At 42.3% G+C, this 19159-nt stretch overlaps 1 protein-coding gene across 1 annotated transcript in view; it reads right to left on the reverse strand.

The window, feature by feature from the left end:
* The window catches only part of LOC145392393 (transcription factor hamlet-like), a 244831-nt gene that overhangs the window by 58718 nt on the left and 166954 nt on the right, over nucleotides 1–19159 (reverse strand).

Below are 19159 nucleotides of genomic sequence, written 5' to 3' on the forward strand. Positions count from 1 at the left end.
AAGATGAAGCATGATGAGGGAGGGAATAGGGATAGGGAGAAGAGAAAGCATGGGTAGAGTAAAGAAATGGGAGAGGTAGGTAAGATGAAGCTTGATGAGAGAGGGAATGAGTGTAGGAAATAGAGTAAGGATGAGCAGAATAAAAGATATGATTGGAAAGAGGAGTAAGATGAAGCATGATACAAGAAGAAACGAGTGTAGGGAGAAGGGAAAGCATAGGCAGGATAAAGAAATGAGTGGAAATATAAATTAGTTGAAACATAATAAGAAAGGGAATGGGGGTGTAGAGTATGGGGAAGAAGGGGAGGTTTGAGTATTGTGTGAGGGACGATAAGCCAAATAAAAAACTGGGTAAAAAGAATGGAGTAGATAATAGGTGAGGAAAAAAATGATGGTCAGATTGATAAGCAGCTTAAAGAATGAAGGGGAAGGCGATAGACAGATAAGAGGACGATAAGGATTGTGATATAATGGATGAAAAATTAAGGGATTTGAGTAAAGGCAGTAATCAGGGAGAAGGCAGTGGGTAGAATAGAAAGTGATAGGACACTATTCCTCTCACTTTCTGGGATGTTAGAAGAGGTGATGTGAAGGCGGGGAATGATTGGAGCTAAATAACCGTCAAAATGGCGGCAACAAATGAATAACAGTAATACAGAAAAGAAAGAGCAAGATCAGTACTGAGAGAATAGGACTGATGATAAAGCAGGGACAGGTGGTGATGGTATAAATGATCAAGTAAATGTGATAAAAAGAAATATGGAGGAACATCTTTATAATAAGGTATTAATCTTTGACTTGTAATCTGATGGAGATTTTGTCACCAACGTGTGTGTGTGTGTGTGTGTGTGTGTGTGTGTGGATGTAAAAAAAGACTGAAAAAATGAAACGTTGAAAGGAAAAAAAAAAAATCTGCGTAGAAAACTTTAGTAGACGAATGAGCTCTCTGTAATTAAGCTAACAGGAGAAAATAGTAGATAGATAGATAGATTCTGGTAGGTAGATTGACGGATAAGTAGAGATAGATAGACAGATGAATGACGTGAAATTGCATACACTCCCGAATATAATGGAGAAAATTAAACCAGATATGAGAACAGATGAAGTGGGTTGGCGAAACAGACGAGGTTTGGAGGCGAAAAAGAGAATCCCGTGAATGAGATGAGGCCGTACGCTCGTCCCTTTATCAGCGCGTGTAATTGGCTCTGTTTACCGTAATTACGTATGTACAGACGAGCTGGGACGCGAGCACCAGATAATAGTGACTAATTAAGCCGGTAATTGACACCGGTGTGGGTAATAAGGACGATAACAGTGGTAATTTAAGAAGAGGTAAACACCATCACACATTTTTTTATTTTAATTGTATACCATTTTTCACGTCTGATTAGCTCCGTTTGTGTATGAATTACCCTGGAATTAATACAGCTTTTTTTTCTAACACTATATCTGAATTTTTTTTTACCATAATTGAAGATGAAGGAACCTTGTATAACGAACTGTATATCAGACATTTCACCTTTTTCTCTCTGTGTTCCTCGATGGTGCACATATGGCGTGGAATGACTCCGACAAAAAGATCTCCAAGAAAGCACTGTTTGCCCGCATTAAATCAGCCCCTTCTATCACGACACGTCACCCTCTCTCATATACTCCCATTCCTTGATTTTAGTAGTAGTTTTATCAGAAACCATTAGAGTACACATTTCACCTACACTCAGCCACTCGTGTGTTGTGTTGTATTGTGATTGTTTGTCATGTCAGCGTTAACGTCTGCAGGATAAGAAGTCTCTCCTAAGCTGAATAAGCTCGTATAGTGATAGGAAGCATACAGAGTAAGGAAGACGCCATTGTACTTGGGACTCAATAAACCACCTCCCCTGGATTCAAGAGATGGGGGGCTCCTCCTGTAATGAAGCAGGAAAAATAATAATAATAATAAGTGTGGCGATTCCTTTCTCATATTATTCTTGCTACCGCCAGCCTGTTTTTCTTTGGCTTAAGGAGTTCCCTCGTGTTGAAGGCGACAACATCCAATATGCGTGGTTCTTATACTCGTATGCGTGTGGGTGTGCGTGGATTGTGAAGGGGGTGTTATCTTACGTGCGTGGTTGTATTGAGTGTGTGTGTGTGTGTGTGTGTGTGTGTGTGTGTGTGTGTGTGTGTGTGTGTGGCGAAGGGAGTAATATCTAATGTACGTGGCTGTTATGCGTGTAGGCGTGTGGGTGTGCGTGGGTGGCATTGTGGTGCCGTGGTGCACACTGCCGCACACTTTGTTACGCTAATCACCCTCTGCCACTCTCACTGGGGGGCGCTACCCTTGTCATGACCTTATTGCTGCTGAGGTGAGAGAGAGAGAGAGAGAGAGAGAGAGAGAGAGAGAGAGAGAGATTTGGTGATATGATAGTGAGTTGCGTGTGTGAATAAGAGAATGTCGCAGGATTTTGGAAGATGAAGTTTAGCAGCGTGTTCGAAAAGAAGATAATGCATTTAGATATGGCGTACAGATGTGAAAGGTTAAAAGTGGGGATGTCTGATTTATTGTATTTGAGATGTAAACTGTAGGGATATTTTTTTATAGTGGGTGTTAGGTGTAGTAGTGTAATGAGAGTGTATGTGTGCGAGAGGTGTGCAATGTATGGTGTGTATAGGGTGTGACAGTGTCGTGATTTGTGTGTATTTTAGCAGTGTAAAGTTGTCTGAGGTGCGGGAGTGTGTGGTGTGTGTGTGTTAGGTGTAGCAGTGTCAGGTGTGGTGCGTGTGAGATGAGACTGTGGTGTGTAGTAGGTGTAGCAGTGTAAGGTGTGTTGTATGTGAGGTGTGACTGTTTAGGTGTGTGTGAGATGTGCCAGTGTGCGGTGTGTGTTAGGTGTAGCAGTGTAAGATGTTGTTTGTGTTGGGTGTAGCTGTATAAGGTTTGGTGTGTGTTGGGTGTAAGATGTGAAGTGTATGACGTGTGACAATTGTAACGAGATGTGGCAGTTAATGATCTAATACTGCACAGCTACCTATTCTCTGTGTAATTTGGACAGCAGTACGGTCTTATTTTCATGAACGTACCATAGTTCTGAGGCGGGATTTCGGTATATGGTAGTGTGATTGAATAAAGTAGGGTAAAGTTTAGGGTATGGATCACTGTCAACCACTACAGCGATCCATTATCAGTGATTAATGATTATATTATGCATAACTCGCTGAGGACGAAGGAACACACACACACACACACACACACACACACACACACACACACACACACACACACACACACACACACACACACACACACACACACACACACACACACACACACACACACACACACACTGGTACGCCATGAAAACATATACACGACTTACAGACACATGTACACAAAACACACCCATTTCCTCACACGCAGATACGCACACAGGTACACACACAAACACCATCACCTCCCCGACCAAACAAGAGGATCCTAAAATGGGTCAAAATGAGTGTGAGTGGTGATAGCCTGGGTTGGGCAAGGAAGTGGTTGGTGGTGGTAGTTGTGGTAGATGGAGAATGGTGGTAGTTGTGGTTAAGTATGGAGGATGGTGGTAGTTGTGGTAGATGGAGATTGGTGGTAGTTGTGGCTGAAAATGGTGGATGGTGGTAGTTGTGGTGTTGGTAGTGTTGAGGGTGTGCTAAGTACAGTGATGGAGTATTATAGTAGTTGTTAAAATTATAATGATGGGTTAAAATATTTGGTGTGGTATTAATGGTGAGAGTGTGATGATAGTAGTGGTGAGGAATGTGATGATAGTTTTGGTGTGGGAATTAATGATGATAGTTGTGATAGTAGGAAAGACGGATGATGGATGTGGTGACGCTGCGCTAGTAATAAGAAATGAATTACTGTGATGGTTTTTGTGGTAGGTGAGTGTGGTAGTGGTGATGGTGGGTAGGTGAGAGTTTGGTAGTGGTGATGGAGAATTACGATGACTGTGTAGAGCAGTGATGAAGGTGGAATATGTTGATGGTTATACTTTACTTCGTCCACCTTAACATGGTGAAGATTTACGTCCTTTTGCAGCTTATTGCCCGTAGCTCATTGGCAGAATACGACAGTCCTGCGGCTCTACGTCCTGTGTTTAACTGTTTCTCTTCGTGACTATAACCATATTCTTTTGTTAATAATATGTACAGCTCTGCATTTAAGAAAGTGATGGGTAGAGTATAGTAGTTGAGGTGGTATGGTTAGATTATGGTGATTGTTATGGTGATGAGGATGGGTTATGACGACTGTGGTGGTGGTGGTGGTGGTGGTGATGGTGATGGTGTGGGTATTTAGCCGAGACCACTCACTCCACCTTGTTTACCTGGCCCGCGGCTGTGTAACGACGTGCCCCCTCCCCTGCCTCACCACCCCACCCCGAGCCCCGACCCTCACCACTCATCCTCTAGCCTTCACCACTCATCCTCCAACCATCATCACTCATCTTCCAGCCATCACCACTCACCTTCACCACTCACCTTTCATCTTCACCTCTCATGCTGTAGCTTCGTCGTTCCTTTCGTCTTCACAGATTTCATTTCTTTATATGTATCCTTCTCATCCTTAACCTCATCGTTCACTTTCGTCTTTACAGGTTTCTTTTCCTTTTGTAGGCATCTTTAATCCTTATCATTCACCCTCACCATTCACCTTTAGTTCGCTTTCGTCCTTATAGTTTATCCGTATATTCATTCATTCACCATCATACCTAATCCTAGATACTCATCCTCATCATACATCCGTCCTAGGTATTCATCCTCATCATCCTGTACATCCTTCATTGTCTCCACTCACCAATCATTCATTTGTCACTCATCCTTGCCACTCACCTGCATCATTCACGCTGCAGCCGCACTACTCATTACTTGTCCTCTAGGCTCTTTCACATCATTAAACTTTACAGAAACTTATCTTCTTACACTAACAATACTCTTTGACATTATCCATAACTCCCTTACTTTACATATCTCCTTCCTTTAAGTGATGGCGACTGCGAGTATCATCCACTCACTTGAGGTCGTGCTGCCTACTTCTTCCTCCCTCATTCTCATTCTGTCTGTGTCTGTCCCTATTAACTGGATGGAGAGACACATGCGGGGTCCATCCAGGAACAAACCACCACACTATTCCCCATGCCTCGCTCTGGTGAGATGCTGTCAGCTTCAAGGGAGCATCGGTTCACTGCACTGGACAACTGTGCAGGGACAGTTGTTTGCCAGCGGTTGATGGGTCTACTCGACGAGACAGAATGAGGCTGATCAGCAACAACCAATATATATATTTCCTTCCAATCCCATCATCATCTATACCACACTGTCACCACCATCTGCACCACTAGCACCATGAACACAATGTGATGTCATCGCATCCATCGACGTTTGCACTGCATCATTACCATCATCAGCTACTGCACACCTCACCATCATATTTGCAAGAAACGATCATTCCCCTTCACCACACCCCCTCCCCTCGCTCACCCATGATGCTAGGGGCGACGAGGGGTGAGAGAAAATCAATTAATGACCATTACCCCAACTCTTAACATCTCCCACTCTTCAATTTGCTCCTTTGACGCGAAGCGCAGGAGGGATGGTAATAGCGGATAAAGGAGAGGTTGAGGGAAAGAAGAAGGATGGTGAAGGGAAGAGGGATATTAGACTTGGTACAGATTAATCCCTTCTCTCGCAAGAATTAGTTTATATTTTATACGTAATTTATATTTTATTCTTGCTATCTCCAGACGATTTTATTAAGTATAGAGCAGGTTTCTAATGCTCGCGAGGGAGATACAGTCATCATTAACCCATTCAATACCAGATATCTTTCAGTACAGTCGTTTTAGTAAATCGTCTGGAAGCATCAGAAATATAAGAAAAAAAAAATACATTCGTGGGATAATGGGGTTCAGAGTGAGATATGCGGAAAAAATCTTGAAATAAATTGACTCTTATACGTGATGCTCCTTCAGGCAGAATATTCAAGGTGTGACATTATCCCTCAGTTGCCCGACGCTGCATGATGTGAGGGGTGGTCTTGACAAATGAGTGGCCAGGCACATGTTCCTTCGCCCAAGACACACACGGTGCCCACTTTCTGTGTGTGTGTGTGTGTGTGTGTGTGTGTGAGAGAGAGAGAGAGATCAGTGAATTGTTTTGTGTGCCTACTTAGAAACTAATATCGTTATACTGTACGTTAGATTACCTCAACCCACCTTTCAATGGGAAGAAGAGGCTGGATGATGATGATGATGAATACTCGTTCATTATCTTACATACTGAGAGAGAGAAAGAGAGAGATGGAGAGAGAGGAAAGGAGAGGGGGAGACAACAGGCTGTACGTGCCCATGAAGACCCAGGTGTTGACAGAGCGAGAGGGGCCACGTCCAGCCTACCCCCCTCCTCTCTCTCTCTCTCTCTCTCTCTCTCTCTCTCTCTCACACACACACACACACACACACACACACACACACACACACACACACACACACACACACACACACACACACACATTTCCCACTTTCTTCTTATCACTCTTGCCTCCTTTCCGTAATCACTCCAGTCTGTCTCTCCCTCACTTTCAACCTGGCCACAAGACTCTCTCTCTCTCTCTCTCTCTCTCTCTCTCTCTCTCTCTCTCAGTACAGTAACATCATCTCTCTCCTTCCCCAACCCCCAAGTCACTTTCTCTCTCTTTTTTTTCTTCTTCTTTATATGCTGTCTCTCTCACTCTCTCCTTTGCCCCCTTCCTCCTGTCTCTGTTTATCTTAATATCCTTATCGTCTTTTAATCGTGTTTTCCCACTTCTTAATCTTATCGCCCTGGATTCCCTCTCTCTCTCTCTCTCTCTCTCTCTCTCTCTCTCTCTCTCTCTCTATGTGCCTCATTTACTTGTTACCTTTTAGTCTGTTTTCGTTTTTCGCAGTTCTTTATCTTTTCGACTTTAATTTTTCTGTGCCTTCTGTTTCACTTTGTATCCCTGGGACATATATTTGCAAGGATAGGACACTTTATGCCAATTTTCTTTTCTAGTTTATTTGTGTGTATGAGCGTAATTTTGTATGAATTAATGCAAAGACTGTAGATAATTAAGATAAATATAAGTAACGTCGTCGTCATCATCACCATCATCATTATCATCATTATCATCATCACTTGTGTCATCATCATCATCATCACCATTATCATCATCTTAATCCCTCAAAAACGGGGAAGGTATGATCCAGGAATAGGAGAAAAGAGAATAAATGTAGGACGTCTTTCCGCTTAATGTGGAATGTCTCATATTACAGTATTTAATCAAGGGTATAATTTTGATACATTATCCAAAATACATTGATAAGCATAGCACAGAAGGAAACAATAAAGTGTTGTTTGGAAACTATGTTGTTGAAAAAGAGAGAGGTTTTTGATGTGGTCTGCAAATTTTATCAGCCAAAAAAAAAAAAAAAAAAAAAAAAATAAAAAAAAAACTAGGGAACATACCCCTTCAGACCGGTGACGCGTTTTACATTTTGTTTTTGCGAAATTCAAATGCTCTTTTTTTTTTTTTTTAGGGAAAGAAATTAGATGGTGAGGAGGTTAATGGCGGTTGTTCTTTATCCCACCACTACATAGAATTTCCCCAAGCTAACAAAATCGTCTGGATGTAGGAAGGATAAAATAAAGCAGCTCGTCATCGGACTGAAGGGGTTAACATTGAAACAGTTTAAGTCTAAAGGAAATTCGGTCTACTGTCTACCGGCTCCCCCCGCCCCCCCCATCTCTCATCGTCTCAGTTCCTTATCATCTTCTTATCTGTTCTCCTCACCTGTCTGTCTCCCCATCACTCCTTGGCTTGTCTCACCTTAATTCCTTTATTTTTATTTTTTCCAACTTCCCTCAGACGATCTTATTCAGCTCAAGAAGGTCCTCTAAGCAAGGAAATAAAAACCGTTTCCATCATCCTCCGTATACCAAGATGATGTTTATGTTTCATTGCTGCTACCGTTAGACGATTTTTTTCGAGAAGTGTCTCGGATATTGGAAGTGTTAACCAGATAGTATCCATTTGTAGTTGCCTGTGCGTCCGTCTTAGTCCATGGACCATCCTGAAGTGTACATTAATTCAGTGGTCTTATAGCCACGTGGAGAATTTTACTGATTATCATACCTTTTATCAGTGTCACTAAGGTAGTTTGTGAGATGGGAGTGCTTGGAGAAGAAAGAATTGTCTGAGAATCAGGTACAGGTAGAAGGATGTGGAGTAGACGAAGGATGCTGCGACAGGAAAGAGTGAGAAATTGATTGATAGGAAGAGAGAGAGAGAGAGAGAGAGAGAGATTTTGCTTAACCTGCCAGTCACAGTCGCAACCGATATGATTTCATTCTTACCTTTCCTTATTACCTCCACCAAGGAGGTAATGTTTTTGCCGGCGTTGGTTTACCTTTCATTATTCATTTTGCTTTCTGTAAATAATTCCACGCACAACAGACCTTATTCCATCTTCTGTTTTCCATCAGGAACTGTAATCATGATCATGTAAAGTCTTGCATCGACCTAGAATTAAGGTACAGGCATTACAGCGATCACACTTTCTTAAACTCGTTCACTTCGCATGGTGTCTTTAGCTGAAAATAATAGTTCGGGGATTACAGTAGAATAAAAAAAAAAAAGGAAAAAGAAGAAATACGGTGCGGAGGAATTCATAGAGACTGACTGCGCCATATTCGCTACCAGAGATCTATAATTAAGTGAACAAAAGTCCTTGGCAGCAGCATTTATAACATAGAGTCCTAGCGCTGAAGAGGATAGTTTATTTTAATTTTTCACTGTCAGAGATATATTCGAAAGTAAATAAAAACTTCTAGCGCTGACAGAAAATAAATAAAGAAATAAAGATTACTTGGTTATCATGCTACAGAAGGGATGGATGAGCCTCAACACCTTTCAGTTCGGTACGTTGAGTTTCCCTGATGTTGTACAAAATCATCTGGTGGCAACAGGAATAAAATATACAGAAGACGTGACATCAAGGAGGGTGTAAGTGTTCTAGTGTGGCGGGTAGGCGGTGAAGGTAAAACAGTGGCGTGTGTGGAGGTGAATGAATGGAGTTGGCCTGGGGTGATTGATTCCTCGGGTCACGATTGTATTACTACTGCTACCATGAGAAAGTGGGAGGGGGAGGGGGAGGGGGGAGGAGGGGAGAGAGGAAGGGGGGAGGAGTGAAGAGGAGAGAGAGAAAGGGGGAAGGAGGGACGAGAAGAGAAAGAAAGGGGGGGAGGAGAGGGAAGTGGGCAAAGAAAGTAGAGAGGGGAACAGGGAGGGAGGAAACGTAGAAGAGGGAAGAATGGTGTAAGGGGGACGGAGGAAGAAAGGAGTGAGGAAACAGAGGGAGAAGAGGGCATAAGGGAGCGAAGGGAAAGAATATGGAAAACGAGAGGGATGGAAGGAAGAGGGCGGGAGGGGGTTGGAGATGAGGTAGAAAGGAAGAGGTAGGAATCAAGGAAAAAACAGGAAAAGATAAAATACAAGTAGGTAAGATGGGGGAGGGAAGGGGGAGGAAAAAGAGACAGGGCAGGCATGGGGATAAGGGAGAAAGAAAAGTAAAAGGTAAGAACAGAATGAAGTAAGCATGGAGAATATCGAGATCATAGAGGTAGTCGAGATAATGAGAAGTTGAGAGGGAGGAGGGGAGTGCGGAGTGAAGGAAAGGAAGTGAGGAAAGAGTGGGGGAGAAGAGGAAGCGGAAGGGAAGGGGAGCTGAAAGAAGAGAATTGAGGGAATGGAGGGATAGATGGAAGAAAAGAGAGGGAGAGTAACGAACAAAGATAAGTTATGGAGATAGGAAGAGAGGAGGTGAGAGAAGGAAGCAGGAAGAGAAGAGGAGAGGGAAATGAATGTGAAGAGAGAGAGAGAGAGGCATACTCCATAACCTCCCCCAACCCCCCACCTCCCACACCTAGTCATGAATCACAGCAATTTTTACGACAGGAAGTTTTGGAGAGTTATAGTGCGCGTTATTGAATCGCAAAATGTCGGGTGTTATTGCGTTATTCACTCTGCTAATGAATAAAATCTCACTTGAATATGCAAATTGAAATCCGGATCATTATGTCACGGTGAGTAAATTGCGTTTTTGGCAAGATGGTGGGAAATTTTTGAATGGGTTTTGTGTGAGGTCGTGTTTTAGTTTGTGGGCACGCGACTTGATGGTGTGTGTGTGTGTGTGTGTGTGTGTGTGTGTGTGTGTGTGTGTGTGTGTGTGTGTGTGTGTGTGTGTGTGTGTGTGTGTGTGTGTGTTTCAGGAGCGCGTGTGTGTGCGTGTGTCAGCTTGTGTGTTATCATTATCAGGTGAATCCGTAATCTGTGAGTCACGTGGAACTGATATCGTTCTTGGATTAGGTGGATAACAGTCTCCATGTAGTAATCAAGACACACGCACCAGAAGTCAGCCATAGCGAGTGTTGCAGCTTATCCTATCTTAGTGTCACTGACTCGCATAATCCAGATAATTCAGTTATCGTATATTGCCCTGTAGCAGAAGAGGGCGGTTGTAGGCACGATTTCCCTTTGATTTTTTAGACGTGTTTGGATGCAGTCAGTATTATTATTTGTCTTTCAGTAAGGTGTCGTATTTAGCAGTCAGTATTATTATTTGTCTTTCAGTAAGGTGTCGTTTATATGAAGCTTATTAAATACGTACAACACTCCCTGTAGTGAATGAATTAATGCCATCGTTGTTAGTATTAATAATTTCAGTTTCTCAGTGTTATTTCTTAGGAGCTTTCGAATCACATTGCTGTACTTCAATTAGCTATCCCTTTGAGACTGGCCAGGGTTTCGTAGGGCCAGAGCTCATCCCCCACTCATCAGTCCTCATGAAACCCAGTCGGACAACAAACAGGGAAAACTAAATAAACCACAGAGCCTAACTTGACGGAGGGGGGAGGGGGAGTCTAGTGTTTCAGGGGAGAGAGGGGGATCATAAACCCACACATCTCTCTTTCCTTCTTTCTTTCTCCGTCTCGGCCTCTGTTCCTCTCCCACTAGGCCTAACACACACTAGGAGGCCACTACACTTAGGTTGGGTATGGCAGGGGTGGGTTGAAGGTTGATGGAGTGTGACTGAGGTTGACGAATGGGTTGTAGGTTGATAGAGTAATATAAAGGTTGACGAAATGAACAGTATGGGCTAAATATTGACTGAATGGATTGGGGGAGTGAGTACTAATGGAGTGGATTGATGGAGTGGATGAAGAGAAGTTGACAGGTGGATTTTATAATGTGATTGTCAACAGATTAATAAAGATAGAGTGCTGGTCTAGTTACAGAATATGAAAGATTGGCTTGGATATAAGGGCGGTAAGTAATATAGAGCTGACGTTAGCGTTATGTCTAATTTATACATCGGCATAGTCACAACGAGATCCTATTCCTTAGCTTAATGTTATCGTTGGAGGGTAAGAAGGAAAAGGAGAAAAGAAGATGAAGAAGAAAAGTCGTCACTGATATAAAAAGGATACTTGAAGATCGCGTGTGACTCCCTCAGTGTGAATAAAGTATTGTGATGGTCGCATGGTTAAGAGAGACCGTCTTCGTAATAAAGGAGTTTTGCTTGAATGCTGGAAGGTGACAGATTGAAAGTAATAGGTGTGCCAAATTTAAGATTAAGTAGGTGTGATTAACGGGATGCACAGTATTAAGATTAAGTAGGTGTGATTAACGGGATGCACAGTATTAAGATTAAGTAGGTGTGATTAACGGGATGCACAGTATTAAGATTAAGTAGGTGTGATTAACGGGATGCACAGTAAGTTAACGAAAATGGATATAATAAACGAAGTGTGGGAGTTTTATTCATCCATCGCTATTATTCGTGCTTTACTCTTACTCCTTTACTTACGATAAACGTTCATAAATAGACATACTGATTTCATTAACTGACAAAAGTAACTTGGCTGAGATTAAACCCAAAGGGAACAATAAATCTCTTGTAACAGTAGGAGAGATAAGAGAGGGACCTGGACAACACAACACTGAATTATGGCGACGATCAAAGCGTCCGGGTTGTGTTATCGTGAGGTGCTAAGGAGGTTGTGACTGGGCCCGCTCATGTGTGGGGCGATGGTGTCACTCGTGTAGCCACCACACACACACACACACACACACACACACACACACACACACACACACACACACACACACACACACACAAGCATGTACTTGTTTACAGGCGTAGACATTACCACACACACACACACACACACACACACACACACACACACACACAGACAGACGATGCTGCATGGTTCGATGAATAAATTTACAAACAAAAGCGACTTCCTTACATATGGATTTTAATGAGAACTTTTTCTAAGAAGTGCCTTGTTTATGTATGTTGCACTGGTATATCCGTCTCTCTCTCTCTCTCTCTCTCTCTCTCTCTCTCTCTCTCTCTCTCTTATGTACAGTATATAGATAGATAGATAGATATACCCTTTTTTCTTATTTTGTTCTCTTTGTTACTCTTTTTTTCTAGTTTCCCTCATTAATTTTCTGTCATTCCACATTTTATCTCATTGTTCTTCATCCAGTCTTCACATATTTTTCTTCCACCCATTCCCTCCTCCTTTCATTCCCCCCTTACTTCTCATCACTCCTTTATATTTCCTTTTATCATTTCACTTCTCCCCACTTGTATCGCCCCTCATTTTTTATCATTTTCCGTGCCTTACTCCTGTTCCACTTCTTTTCCTTACTTTCATCTCTTCTTCCCTGTTATTCTCTCGTTTGTCCCTAATGTTCTCTCCTTCGTCATTTTTTTCTTTTCGCTCTCCTCCCATTCCTTGCCTCCTATTTAAGTCCTCTCTCTTCTCCCGTATCTCTTCCGGCAAACTCCATAAACAGACATGTATCAGTGTCTCCGTCTTGTTCTGTGACACCGCATTAATGACGGCTTCTATTTTCTCTTTCCATTTTTCATCTTGACTTCCTCTCCCCCCTTTCCATTTAATACCTCTTCCTCTCCTCCATCTTCTCATCCCCCACCACGACAAATTCCACGAACAAATGCGCCTCTCTGTCTCGGGCTTATTTTCTGACACCGCATTAATGACCGCTTATACCCGTGTGTCGTCGGCGCCTTTGTTCCCGACTATCAAACAACCCGACCACCTCGTTCGCTCGTCACCCCTGCCGCACATCTGGGCCGGTGCAGGGGAAGACCTTTTATGCGTAGACGGAGATTGGCTGAGGAGGAGTAGGTGGGCGGGGTGCACCTGTCAGCTTATGCAATGAGATGAGAGAGGGTGGGGGTGGAAGGGAGGAGAGACAGGTTGTGTGCATGGTATTAGGTCAGGGAATGGGTTGTGCTGTGCTGTTTGCGTCATCTTTTATTGTATATTATATATATATATATATATATATATATATATATATATATATATATATATATATATATATATATATATGTATAAAATCATCATTGTCATTGTCAGCCATATAGTCAAACTAGAGAGGGTCATTGACACAGAGAGAGAGTGCGTGGGGAGGGGGGGGACTGTGCGCGTGGTGGTCAGGGAAAGGGTTATGTTATCATCATCGTCATCATCTACATGTGAAACAACGTCGCATATTTTCAACAACCAAGGTGATCCCTCTTATAATCATTTACAGCATCGTTTATTATCATCATCATCATCATCCTTATTGTCATCACTGCAGTTATTATTATTATTGTTGTTTTTATTATTATTGTTATTATTATTATTATATTATTATTGTTATTATTATTGTCATCATCTTCATCATGATCATCATCATACTTTCATTGTTATAACTGATGTGTATCATGATCATCATCCTGACCCTAATTTTCCATTTTTACAAGTAAGGTGAATAGGCTAAGGAAACAGACAAAAACAAAAACAAAACTTTCGAAATTTCTTCTTTATATCATCCCGGGTAACATTTCTTTTTGTGGTTGATTAATTTGGCCCCTTTGTTGACCTAACCTGTGGGTGGAGGTGTGAGGGAGAGGGCTGGGCCGTGTGTTATGGTTTTACTTTGGCTGAATTATCTTTGTCTTATTACTGAAACTTCTTTGTCATCGTAATGTTTTGGTCACTGGTCCAAAATTCACTGGCATTTTGAAACTCACTCTCTCTCTCTCTCTCTCTCTCTCTCTCTCTCTCTCTCTCTCTCTCTCTCACACACACTAATCGCGTCTGAGTGGAAGTGGGGTGCAGAGACACAACAAGACATGTGGAGGGTATATCAAAGGTTAACCTGCCCACCATCAGCCCTGTTCTTTTGAGATATATTGCTCATACGCAAAGGAAGTGCCTGTCGAATTTATCCAGTGTTGTGAAGCTGGCCAGTGTGATTTTATCTCATCTAAAAGTGCAAAGATGCTCTAATGAAGCATGTTATTAAAAAAATTGGTAAGCTAGTTATGCGAGTATTTCCGGTCGCTCTGAATTAACCACTCCATTACGATGACATTATTTTGATTGATTTATTCTGCTGCCCTCAGGCTATTTTTTTTTTTTTTTTGTGAACTCTCTCTCTCTCTCTCTCTCTCTCTCTCTCTCTCTCTCTCTCTATATATATATATATATACACACACACACACAGACACACACACACACACACACACAAACACCAGTGAATATCTTCAATAGGAACCACGAGACGTTGCTACCGCCGGACCATCTTACTTTGATTACTGCCAGATTTTTTTTTTTTTTTTTTCTGCGAGGAGAAACCTTTCGTGACTGAAGGGGTTAGAAACAACGTGCATTAAACAGAAAGAAAGATTTAACAACGGCTATTTCTTGGTCCTCACGATACAAAGTTTGGAGATAGATGGATAAGCTTACATTACAAGAAGAAGAAAAAAAAAGTGAATGAAAAATGTGAAATGTAAATCTAGTGTGTGCGTTGAGGCGAGGTTAGCGTTGGTGGCCGTCCATCACGCCGCGTTGTGGCCCGGGTGACAGCTGTTTGGCAACTCATCCAGGGCGAGGAGCTGCACCCGCCACCAATATTTGGGCTCACGACCGCTGACGACATCCCTGTTCTCTCCTCGCCTTCTTGCTTCACCTCATTTGTTTCACTTACTATTACACGACCTGGCTTGTACCGTGCCTTAGCCAGGTCTTTACGTATGGGGGGTCAAGGAGGGGTCAAGTCCTGGGAGGTGAGAAGCACCAGGCTCTTTACACAGGTGAATTAACTGTACTTCAAATAATTTTCACAGCACAGTGTGACCACATTAATCCGAAATTTTTAATGCAGGGTGCCAAGGGTCTGACTTGTGGGCCCGCTGTAAGTGAAGGTGTAGAAGGGTAGGTTAATAGTAGTAAATAGTTTTCGTGCTGTCGATATCCAAGGCATCTCCTCGTCTTCTTGCTTCATTTCCCTTGTCGTTTTGATCGCTATAACACCACCTGGCGTGGAAATAGACTGATAGTGAGTGGATAATTTTGGCATTCAGATGGATAGTTATCCAAGCGCTGACAACATCCACAGCATCCCTCTGCCTTATTGTTTCACTTCTCTTCTTATTTCATATCACACAATGGGTAATGAATAGCTCTTGCATGTAGTTAGATAGTATTGGTACGTATAATGATGCTTCACACATGTAAATGTGAGGATGTGAAACAGTTTATAAGTCTAAGAGAGTGGAGAGAGCAAGAATGTGAGCGATACTTGGAGAGGGAGATTAGAAACGAAGTTTATAGTCGCGGCGCACGACTCGTAGGTTGCCATTATCGTACCCTGGCAACTTACCTGTCAAAAGTGCGTCCGATTTCGTATCATATTATACACGAATCATGGTATTATGCACGAATATATTATACACGAATATTATTAACCACGAACATATACACGAATCACATGCGTCTCATATTATGCACGAAATCGGACGCGCTGTTGAGGGGTAGGTTGCCAGGGTACGATAATAACAACCTCAGAGTCGCGCGCCGTGATTATAGTAACTTCAACACGTGCTGTATAGTTCATGGATAACTAGTTCTGGCACGGATGTTGATAGTTCTGGCACGGAGATTGATGGTTCTGGCACATTTACGGATAATTTTCGTACATAGGTAGATAGTTGTCGCAATAAGTTTCGATCTTTCTGGTACATAGCTTTATATTTCTAGAACGTAGATGGAGAGTTCTGGCACGTACATAGATCGTATTGATAATTTTGAGGAACTGGAACCTAGAACTAACCTAGATTTGATAAACAGTCCTGTGCTAGAGATAGGTAGTCTTTTCAGTTTAGAGTTGTATTGGGAAATAGAGTTCTCTCTCTCTCTCTCTCTCTCTCTCTCTCTCTCTCACACACACACACACACACACACATAGACGCGTAAAACATGCCGTAACAATCTCAAATACTTCAGCTGATAAGGTATAGCCAAGTATCACCCCCATCGGTCCTATATAACCCAAGTATATCGCTGCCCCAACAAAGACGAGGTTATATACGAGAGTCAAGAGGGTGATGGTGGTCTCAGAGGCGTGTTAGGGCGATCGTGTGATTCCATGGCTGTGTGTATTCATAAATTTGAGGACGGACGCGTGAATCAATACATTATCGACTCTCCCTTCGTCCAGGAGAGGGACGCCTTCGTGTGGTGGCACCGTTATATAGCTTGGTGGCTCCGTGTTCTGGTTATACAAACTCAAGGGAATATCGGCTCACTGCATGGGTGGTTGGTTCCCTGCGATTGATGGGTCTTCTCAGCTAAACAGACCGGGGTTACTCAAGAACAATAATAATAAACGTCCTTCATCACCCCCCTGAAGGATGATGGTGGACTGCAGATGGAGGGCAATATTAGCCTGCACTCCACTGGGTTCACATTTAGATACACTGGGATTGCAAATACTATAACGACTATTGACTCCCCTCGCGTATCAGCCGCCGCCACCATCACCACTATATAAGCCATTTAGACGATGACTGACATTGCCTCTAAAATCGTGCCTAACTCCTGGAACCCTTATTTACAAGAAGATTAGAATAGCACTAACATTAGCCCGAAAACAGTGTTTCTAGGTAATCATGGTAGAATATTTGAAACTTTATACTTTCTTTACAACAGAGAGAGAGAGAGAGAGAGAGAGAGAGAGAGAGAATGTTGATTCACCAACACTTCAGCACCTCAGCCTTTGCTCTCTGACCCCAGGTGCACTTGTTGACGACAGCTATTTTCGTTACAGCAGTGTTAACCCTTTCACAGCCAGAGATCTCCGTTTTAACTCATCCACTACCACAGATCTGCCTTAAGCTGAATAACACCCTGTGACGATAACAAGAACTTGATAGAAAAGAGGAATTTATCCGAGGGTAGCAAGAATAAGATATAAATGGCGTCGTTGCACTGAAGAGGTTAATATTGGACGATTTCTGAAGCACAGGCAACAAGATAGGTGGAAATTAATTAATAAAACTCATGACCACCTGTGACTACCTTTTCCATTTATTGTGTCATTGTTTATTTTCAGATGGCTTTACATTCTAGGTTTCGTGCGTGATTTGACAGTTCCTTTGCGTTGTCATACTGTGATTTATTTTATTATTTCTGCAAAGCATTTTATATATACGATTATTAGTCTCATCAACCTGTTCCTCCTAAAACTCTAGCAGTATTTTATTATTTATACACATTTTCAGGAATATTCGTCACAAAGCATTCTCAGAAAGACCATGATCCAGTACGCTTCAGGAAATACTTCACAGACGTGGTGAGGGTAAATACTTCCTCGTTTGACGTGTAATACAGAGAGTGAAGGTTATAATTTAATATACCCAGTGATAATAACTCTAGGGAAAGGCTGTACTAGACCGAGAGCGTGGCGGTTGCATTGTAAAGCATTAACCTATTTACTCCGATGATGCACTTTACGTTTTTATCAAGCTACCACCACGCATAGTAGCCTCTTCACCCCGATAACCTATTTTTCACTGTATTGAGCCTATCAACAGTGTATTTTATTCCGTCATACCAGTGAAGGAATTAAACCAAGGTCACATAAGATCCCCCCAGTTACAGAAGCCTCTCCAAAGAACATTAAAATCGCCTGGTTCCAGCAAGAATGGAGAGAGAGAGAGAGAGAGAGAGAGAGTGTGAGGGAGAAGTGACGTTCTGGGTCTGAAGTGATAAAATCATTTCCACCCCTTGTTCGTCCGTCCCAGGGAGCAAACCCAGCTAAAGTTTCAGTATTATGGCTAAGTGGGTGGAGTCCCTGGAGAGATGGTGCGAGATTAATATGGAGGGGCAGCCGAGTGGGTACAGCCGCATAATTCAGCATCACGAGCCTCATTTATAAACTCTCGTAAGCTAAACTTCTTCTCTTTAGCCTAACCTCATCTGTTGGGTTACATAATTTCTTGGTTTATTCTTTCCGACAGGGAGAGTATGTTTTCACCCTTGTTTGTTAGTTTGTTTGTCTGTTAGCAGGTTTACGCAAAAACTAAAAGAGAGATTTGGACCAAATTTGGTGGGAAGATAGCCCATGTCCCAGGAAATAATCAGTTAACTTTTGAGACCGATCCGGATCGTATTGCAGATTTTGTTGCCCTTGTAGCGATGCGCTCCACTGAGTGCCTCTCTATTTTTTCTTGGCTTCTTCGTGTTACCTCACGAAGATTTTATTCAGCCTTGGGAAGACGTCATGAGCGAAGGAGTAAATGAAGGCCCTATGTAACCTTTCCATTCTGGAATGTATCAGCAGATGTGAATAAAATTGCCTGGGGTTTATAAATAAATAAATAAATAAATATATAATATAACTAGAAAGCTTTCAGAGAGTGCATACCTCCGTCAATGCCATTTCCATTAAGAAGGATCTGGATCCGGATCCGTGGATATAGGATCCGGATCCGTATCCGCCCTAAGATTTAATCAGTTCATTCTTGGTCCATGGCCCACCTTTCCACAAAATTTCAGTGAAATTCATTAAGAACTTTTAGAGATGTTGTGCGGGAGACTCCGGATCCGCCTCAAAATTTAATCATTTCTTCCTTGGCCCGTGGCTCACCCTTCCACAAAATTTCATCAAAATCCGTGTGTAACTTTTTGAGTAATCCTGGATCCGAATCCGTGGATATAGGATCCGGATCCGCCCCAAAATTTTATCAGGTGT

The sequence above is a fragment of the Coenobita brevimanus genome, chromosome 22 (assembly GCF_032717465.1).
Source record: "Coenobita brevimanus isolate Jiangsu-jjx chromosome 22, ASM3271746v2, whole genome shotgun sequence".
Classification (NCBI taxonomy): Eukaryota; Metazoa; Arthropoda; class Malacostraca; order Decapoda; family Coenobitidae; genus Coenobita; species Coenobita brevimanus.